This window comes from Myotis yumanensis, unplaced genomic scaffold (assembly GCF_028538775.1).
Source record: "Myotis yumanensis isolate MYYU_CA2020_CCGP unplaced genomic scaffold, mMyoYum1.0.hap1 SCAF_1, whole genome shotgun sequence".
In the NCBI taxonomy this organism is placed as follows: Eukaryota; Metazoa; Chordata; class Mammalia; order Chiroptera; family Vespertilionidae; genus Myotis; species Myotis yumanensis.
In genome coordinates this window covers 200,002,451-200,015,101 of record NW_027223752.1, presented here as the reverse complement: position 1 = coordinate 200,015,101, position 12,651 = coordinate 200,002,451, and the positions used below count along the sequence as shown (strand labels likewise).

General features: G+C 34.6%; 1 pseudogene; it reads right to left on the bottom strand.

Annotated features, from left to right (window-relative positions):
- Nucleotides 1-10,567: 10,567 nt before the first annotated feature.
- On the bottom strand, nt 10,568-11,066 carry LOC139007135 (peptidyl-prolyl cis-trans isomerase A pseudogene; annotated as a pseudogene).
- Nucleotides 11,067-12,651: the final 1,585 nt, after the last annotated feature.

Below are 12,651 nucleotides of genomic sequence, written 5' to 3'. Positions count from 1 at the left end.
AAAAAAAATGCAGGGGCTCCAGATGATCTTATCTCTTTTCAGAGGTTTTGTCTTTCCTCTTTTAGTCACACAGCTTGAGAGACTGATTATTTAAATTATATCAGAAATTAATCTGGAGTGAGACTGGGTAGAATTTTAGCAGACCAAGTCTACCTACTTCTGTTCTTAGCTTGGATTCTGGAGCCAGACTGACTGGGTCATAATCTCTTCTCTACCGTTCCTAGATATATGATTATAGGGCAATAAATTTATTGACCTATTTATAATTCTGTGTCTTCACTTGGATAACAGGAATAATAATATTTTTCTTTGTTCATTCCAAAACTCAATAAAAATGCTTGAAAAAAACTTGAGACAGTGTCTGACACACAGTAATTACACCCAAAAACAATAGGTTTTTTGTTATTTTCTACACAATTTTTGTCATAGCTAATTTGTAGATATATACTCACAATTGTTAGTAATATCTACTTTGGCTTTCTAACCTCTAATGTTAAAAGCAAATGAAACATTGTTTTATAAGATAATATCAAATCCAACAATGACAACAATTTTTTGTGCGGTATTCTCCTATTCTCTCTAACTGAGAAAACCCCTATTTTATTCAAATGGAGGAGATGTGTCAAATATCTATAGGAAAATATTACATTTCTTGGTATCTCATAGACATCTATCAGGAAAATATTACATTTCTCAGTATCTCATAGACATCTAAGCAGGTAAGAGATTCAAGAAGAATTCACTAAGTGAAGCTACCTAGAAAACTTTTAAAGGATACAATTTTGGTGTGTACATATTGTGTTTTGCTCTTTCCTTTTATCCTGATGGAAGCCAGCACAATGGCTGGAGGTGAAGCAGCGATCCTGTAACAGGTTGAAAATCATGAGAACAAAAACCCTGTTCCAAGGATCCCTTGGTTAAGAGAAATAAAGTATTTAAACTCCTGTTGGCAATTACAGACTTACTGTGGTAGCCCTGATTGTCTATACCTACATATTGCTTGTGAGAAAAATAAAATAATCTTTGGATAAGCTACTGTAAAGCTGGTTTTCCATTATATTTCAATAAGAAGTTAGAGGAAGGAAATTAGATGGAGTTTAAAATCCATTCTGAAAAATTGAGAATACTGAATGCAAAAATAAATTCTATATATTAAAAATATAGAGAATGAAAAAATTTGCCTATTGAATTCTTCTTTCTTCATTTGTCTTTCACAAGCTCCAGTATTTCTATAATTTTTCAAATATTATAGATCTCGCACTTATTATAGTGTCAGATAGCTGTCCACACAGTCAGTTATTATTTTGTTTAAGTAGCTCAGAATAAAGAAAGCTTGATTGTTCACCCAGATGACAAATTTAAAGGGTATTTATATATGTTTTTAGTAACAACTATTTTGTTTTTTATGTTTTCTGAAGCTTATTTCAAATACCTTTTTATAAGTTGTAAGCTCTGCTTCTTGAGGATAAGAAAATTGATAATTTACTAAATATAAATTATATTGCTATTGTATGAATGTGCATGTTCCTGTTCTAGTATACTAGAACAAGCGAGTAAATTATGAGGATTTTTGTCATGCTCCCCTAGTTGTGAAATTATGGACCTTAAAGCATGGCTCCACTTCCTTGGCCTTAATTGTCTGAATTAAAGTACATGATAGCAATATTATATGTTTCTTCACTGATCCACTCTCTAAGCTCTGGCCCCTCCTTTGTACCTCTTCTACTTTCAATGAACTTTTGGATAATTTGTAAAAATTCAAATTCATTAGTGTTTTTTATATAAATGTTATCACATTGCACAAATTAATCCAGTGGTCTAAGTCTTGATTCTAGTGTGATTATAGATGATGCCCAATATTTTCCTGGTCTTTTTGTTCTTACCACTTTACTGTACCAGGTTCCATAAGACAAAAAATAGAGTGTACCACTCGGGTATACTTATGACATGTCACAAAGATGATTTTATAGTAGTTTTATTCCTAAATTGCTTTATTTCATCTTTAGCTATATTAAATTTAGCTCCTAAAACTTTCTGTGTTCTCATTCTTGGCTTTATTCACATGAGTTTGATATCTACTGTTTTTTTTCCAGATAAGTCAATGATGAGTATCAACCATACTGAATGAAAACAAGATCTTTTTAGACTTTTGAAACAAACTGCATTTCTAACATAAACATTTGGTTCTGGGATAGTCATTTCACAGTTTAATTCTTTGCCTTGCCAAAACTTACCATCACAAAATTTTGATTTGGACACAAATTAAAAATGTAATACCTTTGTTATTAAAAAGACTCAGCACTATTTAAATTTTTGAATAAATGTTATTCTGGATAGCAGAATATAATGTTATAGGCTCAGCTTGAATCAAACATAAGATGTACAGCCTAAGCCGGTTTGGCTCAGTGGATAGATTGTCAGCCTGTGAACTGAAGGGTCCCAGGTTTGATTCTGGTCAAGGTTATGTACCTGGTTGCAGGCTCGATTCTCTGATCGGTGTGCATGTCCTGATGGCAGAGCATGTGGGGCAACAGATTGATGTGTCTCTCTCACATTGATGTTTCTCTCTCTGTCTCTCCCCTCCCTTCTAGTCTCTCTAAAAAAATCAATGGCAAAATATCCTTGGGTGAGGATTAACAAGAACAACAAAAAATGTAAGATACACAGTAGTGGTAATAAGAAGAAAGTCAATACATGCATTCTTAAACCAGAGAGGATTTTAAAGTTCAAAGAATATTTTATTTATTTCACATTTAAATCGATCTAAATTTCCCATACAGGTATTTCTATTCTACACATAATGGAAGTCTGGACATTAGGGGATTAATATTCATCACAACCTTTATTATTTTCACAATTTTACCTTATTTTCCATTGGGTAGTATTACAATAGTTACATTTAAATTATAAAACCTGCAGCTTTTGCTATTAGTGTCAAAACATGATGTATTAAAGCATATAGATTAACTATATATTTATGGAATTAAATTGATTTATCTTTGGCCTTTTGGAGGTGGCTAATATGTTACAAATGAAATATATATTGCATTTTCTAGAATTTCAATTGCTTTTCAAATAAATGAATCTGTATTTCTCTTCTTGAGCTAGTTATTTGAGGGAAAATATCTGCATTTTGCAATCAAATAAACAAAGGAGTTGTAAAGTTAAAAATACAATTCAAATCTGCCTATGAATGTCTGGATATGAACTAATTGTTAATATTTTAAAAAGTGATATTCTGCAAATGACTATAAAGCATTATGCATGTTTAAAATGAATACATAAACTGGTTAGTAAATGTATCCAGGTGCATAAATATCCAGCCAAATTATTAGATGTCATGTATGTAATCATATCCAGAATACAAACCCATTGACTATGTATGGTTATTCTTTAATCATCTGTAGATATAGGAATTCAAAACATTTATAAGATCTGTTTGTATCATTCCTCCCATTGCCATGCTTGGTTAGGTGGAGCAAATAAAAAATGGGTAGAGGAGATTTTAAGAAAGGGTGGATGATTAAGGCACATTTGCTAATTGAGAAAATAAGTAAATATTCTGAGGATAATGAGAGCTAGATCTGTCACTGTCTGAAAAGAAATCACTAGCGGGGAGCTGAGTAGTGCTACATAGAGATTGTGTGTGTGTGTATATATCTGAAAACATATTTAAATACAGATGTATGTGTATGTATATATTAATGTAAGCATAAACATTTTTCACATATTAAATTCATATATATGCAAACATACAAGTATAGGTGGATATATGTATGCAAATTATACATAACACTAGAGGCCCGTTGCATGAAGATTCATGCAATAGGCCTTCCTTCCCCTGGCTGCCGGCACTGGTTTTCCTCCAGCACCTGGGACCCAGGCCTTTGGTCCGGCCTCGGGCCACAGCAGCCAGGCTAGGCTTCTCTACTCCAGCTGCAGCGGAGAAGCCAAGCCTCTTCAGTAGTCTTCAGCCTTCAGTCATCTTCAGTTTTCGCTCTGTGCCTGCATATGCAAATTAACCGTAATCTTTTTTGGGTTAATTTGCATACTCATCCTGATTGGCTGGTGGGTGTAGCAGAGTGACACCAATTTGCATGTTTCTCTTTTATTAGTGTAGATATTATATATGTGTATACACACATATCTGAGTAAAGGGAATAGAGTAATTTGTTTCTTAAAAGTTTTCTGTTTTTGTCTACATTTGCACCTATTTGAAAATAGGAAAGTTATTTCCAAAAGCAAATTCCATCAGAAACATTATTTTTTTCATAAACCTCTGAAAATTAAGTACTTTTAAAATAAAAGTATTGATGCAGGCCTGGAATTTCTAAAGCAAAATATATTACGTGGCCAATATAAACTTTAAAAAACAATTGTAATCAACAAGCAATTCCTGAACCTCCAACATAAGTCAATTCTGAGATTGACTTAGGAAAAGTTTTCCTTTGGGGGCAGTAAAAAAGTATCACAGTTTTCTAACAAAGTTTTTAAATGTCACTTAGAATATTTTGAATATTGGTAAACAAAACTATCTGATTCCTAAATAGCTTCTTCCTTCTCATGTTGAGTCTTAGGGTTGAATAGGAATATCCTAAAGCTATCTTCAAAAATCTTGAGTTTAGGACACATAATTCCATAGCACTACAAGGTGTGCTATTAAGAGTCATTTTTAAGACTGCCATACCTTGCCATTTATAATTTTCTATTACACTGCCTTTCTCAAAAGCGAATAATCTGAGGAGAAAAATTGCTTGTCCTAAGAACTACATGCATAGTATACAAGTAAGAAGTATTTTTGATTGATTGGTTCGGTAAACTCATTTAGTGAACTTGTCCCTTTAAAATATAGGCAATTTTCTGAAATTAACTAAATTTAGAAATAATAAAACATTAATTAACGAAATCATCAATCAGTCCTCTAAGGCTATTATTCTTATATAGTATTGTGAGATTAAACAAAAGTAGACTATTGGAATATTGTTTTATAATAATAATAATAATAGTAATAATAAAGATTGTCATTAATTAAAGGTCTATGACATTTGTAGTAGAAGCATTATCTATATTATTCAATAGAATATTCATAATAATCTTGGAGAATGAAGAGGAAAGTAAATTAATATTTTATAACCATTGTGTCAGGCAGTATTTCAAGCACTTTAAAAATGTTACTTCTACTAATGTGAATATGTTTAAAAGATAAGAAAATTAAATCTGAAAGTTATAGTACTAGTAAATATCAGTAAACAGAAGTGCAATCATACATGATTTTAAAATTCAAGATCATTTACTCATATATTAAGTGTAACAATATAATATGTAATTATTAGTTAAATGAGACAGATCAATCTTGTCAAAAAATTATTTCTATTTAAGTACTTTCTGATTTCAAAATAATATTTAAGTTTTTGTGGGAAGTTTTAAAAATATATAATTTATGATTTCTGTTTTGTTTGTTTTTTTACTCATAGTATTATTAGGGAGATAAGACAGAAACATAAGTATATTTAATATTAGATATTTTAATGCCGGTGCTCTTGTCCCAGCATTAAGAAGGGTTCAGGAATCTGGAGAAGGCTGTGCGTTCATGTTAAATAAGAGGAGTCCAGAGACGAAATATAATTTTGAACGGCATTTGGGGGTCAGAGGAGCTTAGATAAATAAGATCCAAGATCTAAATTCTCAGGTCTAAGGTCTAAGGGTCTTAGGTCTTAGGTCTCCTCATCCCCAGGACCCCATGCTTTTTATTAACACAACTTGTCCTGAGGAGAGGCACAGATATACACTTCAAAGGGTCAGGGTTTTTGTATACAGAGGCATTGTCAGAATGGGGGAATTAGCCTACGGCTGTATAGGTGTTTGGCCAGTAGGAGACAATGGTATGTAGATTAAGATGCCCTTTAACTGTCTGGCAGCCAAGAAATCAATGTATCCTATTCAGGTTTGGGGAAATGTCCTCAGCCATTCCCAGATGCGGCCCTGCTGTCATGCTGGAATTGATCTCCAGCAATATCTTAAATGCTTAAGAGTGAAGATGGTAAATCCTCTAGCATTGAAATGAAAGACATATTTTTCTCATTGTTATAGAGAAAGGGAAGTTTAAGTTAATATGGGCTCAAAGTCAATCCATCTTTTTTTTTTTCTCTCTCAATGTCACTTAATTTAGAACAAATTTCAAAGTTCTAGAAACACTGGGTAGCCCTAACCAGTTTGGCTCAGCAGATAGAGCGTAGGCCTGCGGACTCAAGGGTCCCAGGTTTGATTCAGGTCAAGGGCATGTACCTTGGTTGTGGGCACATTCCCAGTGGGGAGTGTGCAGGAGGCAGCTGATCGATGTTTCTCTCTCATTGATGTTTCTAACTCTCTATCCCTCTCCCTTCCTCTCTGTAAAAAAATAATAATAAAATAAATAAATAAGTACATAAATAAAATATTAAAAAAAAGAAGTATCTTTAAAAAAGAAAAGAAAAAAAAGAAACACTGGGTAAGTTTCTCACAGTTTAATAATACAAAAACCAGCATCAGACCACTATTAGGAATTCTTTATTTTAAAAAAAATTTATCCTATATAATAAAAGCCTGATATGATAAGAGTCCAGTCATCAGGTCGGCCATTCAACCAATCAAAGCATAATATGCTAGCGATATGCTAAGGCCGCTCAACCACTCACTATGACATGCACTGACCACCAGGGAGCAGATGTTCTGACCAGTAAGTTAGCTTGATGCTGGGGTCCGGCCGATTCAGGACTGAGTGAGATGGGCCAGACATGTTCTGGAGTCCTTCCCTGATCCCTCCCCAGCTGGCCAACCTTCCACATCCCTCCCCAGCCCGATTGTGCACTGGTGGGGTCCCTCGGCCTGGCCTGCACCTTCTCGGAACCCGGGACCCCTCGGGGATGTCAGAGAGCCAGTTTAGGTCCAATCCCACAGGCCCCCTAGTAGCTACATAATAAGACACCATTTTCCCATTGATTGACAAAGTCAGTAGTTCAAAGTCCATAGCATCATGCATTTGACTCTAACTTTTAGTCATCCAACAAACTTGAGCTTTTTACTTCCTATTTTTCAGGTGTTCAGCTCTTTCATTAATGTGAGACATTTAAACCTATATTATAGAAATTACTACTAATTATTATATAGAATGGGCTGTTGACACTGATTAACAGATTCTGAGACTTGGATTTGCATACACAACAGTTTTGGAGGAGTGTCTCAATAACACCTTTGGGCAGAAGGAGAAGATAAACTGTAATACAGTCTCAGTAAGATCTCAGCCAATCCCAAAGAGATCTCTGAAGCTAGGATGGCCTTCAGGGGCTAGCCTGAGAGTTTCTATTCCCTTAATGGCAAGAGTATGAGCATCTTAAACCTAAAGAGGAGATCAGAGTATCTCACGATAGCATCCACTACAATTGTGAACAGTTTTAACTAAATGTGAATTTCTGAGGAACATGTGGAATGTAATTTTGTTGACCTTTAATAAATACTATATCCCCTCAACTGTGATTTTCTGATATTATAATGTTTCTGAAATTAGGATGCATTTTATAATCAACTAGAAGCCTGGTGCATGAAAATTCATGGGGGTCCCTCAGCCTGGCCTGCACCCTCTTGCTCTGCTGCCACTGTGGCCTCCGTCTGCAGGAGGTGACAGAGGGCATGGTGCCAGCCTCATCGCCTTGCCGCTGCTGGTTGCCCCCACCCCTGATTGCCATCCACTCCCTCTGCTCGCTGGCCTGGCTCTGCCTGTGCACTGGCCCCGCCTCCCGCTGACCAGTAGTTCTGCCATTTGGTTGATTTGCATATTAGGATTTTATTATATAGTATGAGTACCTTTAGGTTCTTTTTCTGAAAAGTTTTGAAACCAGTATTACACTTTATAAGAAATCCAACTATAAAATGGAGAAGAGTACGTATCAAATGGTGAAGTTTAAGATAATGTATCATACCCTCATAAGGATATACCTGGTTTTAAGAGTCCCTTTCTGATGCCTTCTAAGCAGGTAAGTGTGTGACTAACATTCTACTAACAAATCCATGGAGAGATCTTTAGCTAGGGTCTTGCTTTGTGGTTTTACTAAAAATCCTAGAGAACTAACTGTTAGTAATGTTGATTTGAATCCTATTAGGGTGACCTGGGATAACTGTTTATTTTTATGTTAGAATATATATTTTATAAATTATTATCATCCACAAGTCTTTCTGTAACTTTCTATATTGCCATTTTATCTTCTCATGCAAAATTTGAAAATCATTTTGTCTCACTCCAATTACCAAACATAACCAGGTACCTATGGAATTTCCCAGGCTAGTACATCACTGGTTTGAGAGGTCATTTCTTTAATTGAGAGAAATGTCTTAAAATAAAGATAGTAGGGTTAATCATTTTCAACATCTTTCATGAAAGAACCTCTGTAAAATCATGTTGGCTAATCAGTGAAGACACCTTAAAGCCATAAATTTAGAAAGTGCACGTTCAAATATTTGTATAAGATAATTCTTTAGTGAAAGTTGCAACATATTTTTTCATATGGAATCAGATTAAAATATGATTAAAATTAGATTAAAATCTGATTTTATACCTGAAATCAGAATGTTTCCTTAAGTTTATTTTTCTAACCTTTCATACAAGGTATTTCTAGGATCATAATATATATATATATATCCACCTCCTTTAGAGAGCAAGTAATCTATGATTTCTACACATACATCCCTTGACCTTAATAGTATTAAATACTGACATGAGACATGGTTTTAGTAAGAAGATGCCAGTGAAGGTTTGACTCCACTTCTATAATCTATAAATGGACAATCTTCACAGAAAGCAATGGCTACATTCATTACCAAAAATACTAATAGCATAATATGTCACAGTCTCACATTCTAGTTTTAAATAACCATACATTTTCAATATTGGTAAACAAACAAAATCACTTGAATATATGAATATATCTTTAAAATGTATTAAGTATTTATGTATCATTCACTATAAATCAAAAGGTTTTAAAAGGTTTTGCCTCTTTTAAAAAAAAAACAACAATGTGATCATATGTGCTTGGTCTAATTCATCTCACTATGCTGAATTCTATGCAGAATAAATGAGCCAGTGTAAGACAAAAATGGTTGATTTAAGGTGACTGAGTAAAGATCTGTGTATGCCTTTGAGTTGATTCACAGAAGAAACATTCATTTCTAGGGTTCATATCTGAATGTAAGCTTATGGTTGACCTAAACATTGTACTAGACAAGTGGCTCACCATATCACTCCAAACGCTGAAAGCACATAAGCAACAGAGTGAACTTTGAGACTTAGAGAAATTGCAGGAAAAGTAAATTCTGATGAGGAAGGAAAAATAGGAGTCAAAAAATCTATGAAATATTTATGGTTTTTGTTATGTATCATTTTAATAAGAATGCAAATATTGTGAATGCTTTCTACTCGTACAGTACTGACATTTACCAAATGGAATTCCGTTATTTGACCTTCTTCTGTAAACATTGACATTGCACTCACATTTATAATAGATTTCTGTCTGTTTTACCACAGTTGAATGTTTCCACCGGGGATGTTATTAGTTATGATGGCTGAAAATGCACCTGCACCAGCTGTGCGCCGAAGTATAAAGAAGGCACTAGCCCAAATCCCGGAGTCTCTTAACAGACCTTTGCTGCATTACTGCCGTGGATCCAACATCTATCCTGAAACAGCAGGAAGAACACTTCTTCCAACACTTCATTTCCATAGAAATAAGGATCTGACTTCTACTTCTGCTTTCCCTCTTAGCAGTATCTACTGCCCCCTTCCTTGCTTTTACCCATTAGCTGTAGACAGCCTCAAGTTGCATTAAAAACTATTGAAAAAAGAGGATGAAGTTAATCGAGTATAGGAATGTTGAAATGTTAAGAAAAAGATCAATACACGCAAGTTTATTTGAAAGCACAAAGAGAATGGGGAAAAGCAAGAGCTTAATCTGTGTGTTTTTTAAAACTATTCAATTGTTAACACAAATTGCATTACTGAGATGCATTCTGAGATCAGAAATTACTTTCTAAGTAAATTTTCTATTTAGAGTAAACTCTTTTAGTCATTATATTTTTAAAATAATTTCATAGATGTTGGAGTTGGGGACAGACATCAGGTCAATTTCCAGTAAAAATGCTAAGAACAGTCTATGCAGTAGCTAAAACTGGAGAAAACACTAACCCAAAATATGAATTAAAATACATCTTTCATAAATATTGTCTCTAAATTGATAAAGATATTTACAGACAATATGAGGTTTTTGTTATATTTTCAACTGGCATGACTTTTTATTTTTTTATTTTATTTTTATTTATTTATTTTTTTGACAGACAACTGTTTAGATTTTATTTCATAATCATAAACTTAACTCTGCAATCCAGCTAGACCGGAAAGAGTAGGGAAATTGTGGAACCCAATAAACTGGCAAGAGCATAAAAATTATAGAACATTCCAAGCAAATCAGGGTGAAGGGGGGTGCTCTCCTGAGCTACAGAAGGAATGGTCATGTTGGTTAAGATAAAGCACAAGTCAAATTTATTAGAGTTGCTCATAGTCAGCAATGGTGATCTTCTTGCTGGTCTTGCCATTCCTGGGCCCAAAGCGCTCCATGGCTGTCACAATATCCATGCCTTCCTTCACCTGGCGAAGACCACATGCTTGCCATCCAACCACTCATGCTTGGCAGCGCAGATGAAAAACTGGGAGCTGAACCGTTTGTGTTTGGTCCAGCATTTGCCATGGACAAGATGCCAGGACCTGTATGTTTCAGGACGAAGTTCTCATCCTCAAATTTCTCCCCATAGATGGACTTGCCGCCTGTGCCACTGTGGCGTGTGAAGTCACCACCCTGGCACATAGATCCCAGAATAATTCTGTGAAAGCAGGAACCTTTAGAACCAAATCCTTTCTCCCCAGTGCTCAGAGCACAGAAATTTTCTGCTGTCTTTGGAACTTTGTCTGTAAACAACTCGAAGGAGACGCGGCCCAGGGGCTCAACATCGGAGGCGATGTCCAAGTACACCGTAGGGTTCCCCATGGCTGGTCACGGGCGGCTTTGGTGGGGCGGCGTCTGCAAAGCCTGGCATGACTCTTTAAATAAAATAATTACCAGGAAGTTATTTTTAGTGTTATACATATAGTCAGTTTTATTGTATTTATGTACTTTCAAGTTTCAAACATAAAAATGTCTGAATACTTATTATTCTGAGGCTTATTTGTCTTGATTTTACCTCAATAAAGTAACTTCTAATGAATATATTGACAACCTAATATGATTTGTGTAGGGATTTAGACCCTAGTTGAATTGGCCTTATGCATCACCATTTTTGTTTTCTGTTTCATAGTGTGTTATAGAGTAATTGAATGAGGAAACGGCCATATTACTACTTAATAATTGGATATTTAATTATTGGAGATAAAAACAAAAATAGTAAAAACAAAAGATAAAAACTATGTATAGTATTCCTGTGAATCAACAAATGCAAAGCCTAAGTAAATTTTGATCAAATATAGAAAAAAATATAATGAAAGCGAAAAATAGTTTAACTCTCTTCACCAATTAATTTCTTTATCAAATATTAAGCCAAATTCAAAGCAATTCTCTAGATTAGGTTTGTGTAAGGGAAAATGTGAAGAATGAGAAAGAAATTAAGATTGCTACAGTTTTAACAGAAATGGAGCTTCATATATTCTATGTATATAACAATAATTAAGTATATGAATATGATTCAACATAATATAGTTGCAATTATAATTCTGCCAACTATTTATGGTCTTGGGTAAAGCAACCAATCATTGAGTAAAAACTAAATTATTCTTAGAACACTTTATATGTGCCACAGTAGTTATCTCACTCACTTTATTAACCAATGTATTCCCAAGTCAAAGTATCATTCTTTTTTTTTTCTTTATTAAGATATTACAGCCCTAGCTGGTTTGGCTCAGTGGATAGAGTGTAGGCCTGTGGACTGAAGGGTCCTGGGTTCAATTCCAGTCAAGGGCACATGCCCAGGAAAAAAAAAAAAGATATTACATATGTGTCCCTATTCCCCCATTGCCCCCACCCTGCCCCGCTCATGCCCTCACCCCCCTAGTGTCTGTGTCCATTGGTTATGCTTATATGCATTCTTATTATCTGGAAACTACTATGGATAATAAGTAGTTCCATGCTGCTCATAGCAGCAGGGAGAAAACAAGGATATTAAGCCTAGAAGCCCAAGGTTGATAAGTATCCTACATGCTATGTTTACTTATCTTCAAAACATTTACTAAAAATTTGAAAAAGATGCAAATGCATACAATAGAGTCAAAACAGTCTCTTCAATAAATGGTGTTGGGAAAATTGGACAGATACATGCAAAAAAATGAAACTAGACCACCAACTTACACCATACACAAAAATAAACCCAAAATGGATAAAGGACATCAATGTGGTTGGGAAACCATAAAAATCTTAGAAGAATCCATAGGCAGCAAAATATCAGACATCTGTCATAGCCATATCTTTATGGGTACAGCTCCTAGGATAATGGAAACTAAGGAGAAAATAAAATAAAGAGACTACATTGAAATAAAAAGCTTCTGAACAGCAAAAGAAACCATCAACAAAACAACAAGAAAGC